General features: G+C 43.0%; 2 protein-coding genes across 2 annotated transcripts in view; one reads left to right on the top strand and one right to left on the bottom strand.

Moving 5' to 3' along the window:
- LOC101854887 (carbohydrate sulfotransferase 15) overlaps positions 1–4,169 on the top strand; it is a gene marked incomplete in the record, with an annotated part of 86,637 nt that overhangs the window by 17,272 nt on the left and 65,196 nt on the right.
- The window catches only part of LOC106012597, a gene marked incomplete at its 5' end in the record, with an annotated part of 9,371 nt that overhangs the window by 1,112 nt on the left and 4,090 nt on the right, over positions 1–4,169 (bottom strand).

Raw genomic sequence — 4,169 nt, forward strand, 5'->3', positions numbered from 1 at the left:
TGTGTGTGTGTGTGTGTGATATGATTGATGTTAGAAATAATACAAAGGCAAAGATAGCTTCATAATATAGCATTTTCTGTATTTTCCCAATCAGGATTTCACGTACTCGCACGTAGGCCTATAGGCCTAGCCAACGAGCGTGAACACGTAAGCAAACGGGTCTGGAATAAAACTAAAACTCTGAGTGTAGGAGGGCAAGAACTGCACAGGACACGACCTGTCATGCCTTACGGCTGCAGACTGCGTGCTCCGAGTGGTCTGATCCTGTACTCTTGAAATTCGAGCAGTGTTATGACTACTCACGCCCCGTCTGCTCAGAGCACGTCTGACCCAGAATGTGCTTTCTCTTCCATCCAAGGATGAACAGCTCGGAGTAATTATCTCTAGTATGCTACCGTTAAGCTTTTTTTCTTTTGTTTGTTTGTTTCATTGTTTGTTTGTTTGTTTGTTTTTGTTGTTTTCTTTTGGGGGCAGGGGGTGGGATTCGTTTTTCCAACCAGCTTTACCGACTTCTGATTTGAAACATTGTACACAGGACCTGCTTGCACTGTTGTTTTCCTATTCATTTAGTTTAATTTTTATGCATTTTGTTGTTGGTCTTTTAGGAGGTTGGGGGGGGGGGTGGTAATCTCTCAAGGGTGCACGTTTGAATCGGATGGATACTGTAAATATCTACGGAATACTTTAAATATACTGGATACTGTAAATATGCCGAGAAATTCATAGACGAATGCCTGCTTTAATTTTCTGAACGTATATTTTTCGGTTGTTCCTGGTTGTTCCTTCTTATCCCGGGCAGGGTGAGGGAAATATCAAACAATGTCTCATTCTGTCTAGACCATGCCTACTGAAAATATAGAAACAGCTCTTCGGATGCAGAGCTTGTTACTAATTCGACGTAAAAATGTATTCTACATTGCACTTTTCTTCTGTGTATCATGTTCACTTTCCTGGAGAAATTCCCCAATGATATACTAGTGGTTATAATACTACTTTTGCTTTCGTTCTGTATAGTACATGCTTTTGTTTACTTCAGATATTACCTGTATGTATCTGTTTTAAGAGAGCTGAAATCATTTAAGTTTCCGTTGATAGATTTATTTACACATTAAAGACTTACCCGACAAAGCAGGTAGATACAGACTTTGGTTTAATACGAATATTTTATGTTTCACAATAAGCTTGAATGTTTTAAGGGCGAAAAAAAAAATAATGACAGTAAATACCAAAGCGAAATGTAAAATCCGTCACCGCTGCCCATCTCTTCCAATCTCCCAGCTCGAAGAAGGGAAAGTATAACACGGCGAGCCATAATATTTGAAATGTTTGGCTTCTTTTGAGGGATCTCTAAATCGATGTCCAAGTTCCCGGAAGTCTTTCGTACTGTCACTCGGTGCGTGGAACTTTATGAAGCTCACACCGACTGAGATTAACAGCTGCTGTGTGCGTTTGACGGTGTCACATAAACTTATTAACCCTCCCCCTTTTTTACACCTTCTAAAAAACAATCTTAGTGTGCACGCATGCGGTATTGAAAATACATTAAGGATGTGTGAGTGTGATGCCTCACTTGCTACGCATCGGGTGTGGGTGTGTGGTTGTGTGTGAGGGGGGAGGGAGTCTCTCCTAGTAAAACTTGCTTTATCGACCGGCTGACACATTAAAATGACAAGTGTTGTAGAACGATTGCATGGTATGTCATGTAACCTACAAAGCTATAGAAGGCCAGGCGTTCATGGTAGAGTGAGATAAATGGCAAGGAGGAGTAAGAAAAAAACATGGAGTTGTTTCAGTGGAATATTCCACTAAGGTTGACCACCGCTGTGGGGCGTGGGAAACTATAGAAAACCCTCGTGCTCTTAAAGTGCTGTCTCGTCTCGCTGAATGCTCAACCAAAACACAAAAAACCTCCAAGGGGCCACCAGCAGCAGAATTTGAAGGGCCCCCAACAAATTACGTCTTTCAGAGAACGGTCTAATAAGCTGAACAGGCGATGATCTGCTGTGCTTTCTTCAATTTTTCCCCTATCATCTGTTGTTGATGACTGGTGTAGTGGCGTTCATGCCCTCTATTTGGGAATGAATACCCTCTTACCTTTATAGCATAGCGCGGAAAGAATGTGAATTCGACTCTCCTAATAGGGGGTGCCCACATACGCGATCGGGTCGGGTCGGGTCGGGCCTATCGGTCGGGTCGCTTTCTTGTGGTTTCAGTGCACACTACAACCCCGTCGCGATTGTACCCGACGACCAGGAAGTTAAAGTAGAGCAACCTTTAACCTACATGCGACTGCACAGAGGGCTACGATTGGCTGAACCTTTGACCCATGGGAATACATAAAATAGGCCAACGATACTCTTGGACTTCCCGCACTCCCACTCTCTGACTCTGTCTCTGTCTCTGTCTCTCTCCCTCTCTCTCTCTCTCTGTGTGTGTGTGTGTGCGCGCGCGCGTGTTGTATGTGTGTGTGCGTGAGTGCTTGCTTGCTTGCTTTAGTGTCTCTCTCCTTTCTTGTATATTTTTCACTTCCCATATCAGAGACCTAGATCTAGCAATGTAAACATTGATAGATCTAGGTCTCTGCATATATCTCTCAACTTATCTCTCTCCCTCCCTGTCACTCTCACCACCTTCCCTCTGTAGTGCTCCCCCTCCTTCTTCTTATTCGTCTCCTTCTTCCTCTAGGCCTATGAGCACTCCAAACCCGCTGTGAGAAGTGAGAAGACGGCCAAAGGCGTGAGACCGAAACCGGGAATTCCCAGAGTACCTACGTAATGTATTCATAGGTCAAAATGGACACGTGACTCATCCTTGTTGTGATTGGCTGCAAACCACCCGATCGAGTGATTCGCAGGCCAGAAAACAAACGCGTTTGTTTTTGTAGGTCACCGATCGGGTCGATCGGTTTGTGCCACGATGCCGCTTTGCGCCCTCAATTTGGCTAGCCTTGACTACCCGATAGGCCCGACCCGACCTGACCCGATGGCGTATGTGGGCACCCCATATAAGGGAAAGATTATGTGTCACGACGCAGTGGAATCAAGCGATCGTCAATTTTGGGGCATATGGAGGTATTGGTATCATCTTAAAGCCTGGCCATAATTTGTCTTGCTTTTGACAGGGAAAAATCCATTTATCTTTTGTACAAGTCAAGATATTGGCGATTGAAGGAGGTGGGGGTGGCCTGGTTTCAGGGGTAAAATTAGCGAGAAAATGGCCGCCAAAGTTGCGTTATTTCCTTAGCTTGAGAGTCCGTGGAAACTTCAGATGTACATCTTTTAAGCCTTTAATCAACGTTTTTCAGTAAAATTCATACATACATGTGTTCTTAAATGGGCATGAAAGGTGTTTAGCCAAAAAACAAAACTTCGATGAAAGTTCCAAAACCTACCGTTAAAAGCCAGTTTTTTAACTTTCATTATTTAGACGAGCGCCTGTTTCCTGTGCGGATGTGTGCATTCCGCTTCGCCCGGATTGACGCAACAAGTGAGTGGAAGCAGCCCCCCTCCAAAATGGTTAACATTGTATCAGTGTGTAAAAACTGTAACAATAACGACAACAACAACAACAGATTCTTCGTGGTCGAGAGCTTAATTTACTCGCATATGATATTATTGCTGCCCCCACCTATTAAACTCACACGTAAGGCTTATTTGCGCCAAAGATAAATGTGTCGGTGTCGGTTCCTGTTAATTTCCCACAATCGGAAAAGATCATAAAAAAGCAGTTGTACTATCTCGTTTTGACATGGCAGCTGAGCTTATGCTATAAAGATGTCATATTAAAGCAAAAACACCAACACGTGCAACCTCAAAGTCAAAGTGTATCGTTTCGAAAGCAAAGGTTTGCCAGCAGGTGTTGTTTTCCGTCTCCATTGCCAGAGTCATGACCCAGGTGTCAGTTGATGGAAATAATAAATAATATGATCTAACATGCGTGTTCACTTCAAAAAAAGGAAGACTGTATTGTCGTGTCCGGGGGTTACTTCGATTATTTTGAGTCGATTTTGAATTAGACACGTAGTATGTTTTGTTTTGTATTGGTTTTTATTTATTTGTTATTGTTTATTATAAATTTATTTGGAGAGTGGGGTGTCTCGGTTTTTTGTGTGTTTTGTTTTCGTTTTGTATTCTTTTTGTGTGTTTGTTTGAATGGGGGGTGGTTTTTTT

The sequence above is a fragment of the Aplysia californica genome, unplaced genomic scaffold (genome assembly GCF_000002075.1).
Source record: "Aplysia californica isolate F4 #8 unplaced genomic scaffold, AplCal3.0 scaffold00425, whole genome shotgun sequence".
In the NCBI taxonomy this organism is placed as follows: domain Eukaryota; kingdom Metazoa; phylum Mollusca; class Gastropoda; order Aplysiida; family Aplysiidae; genus Aplysia; species Aplysia californica.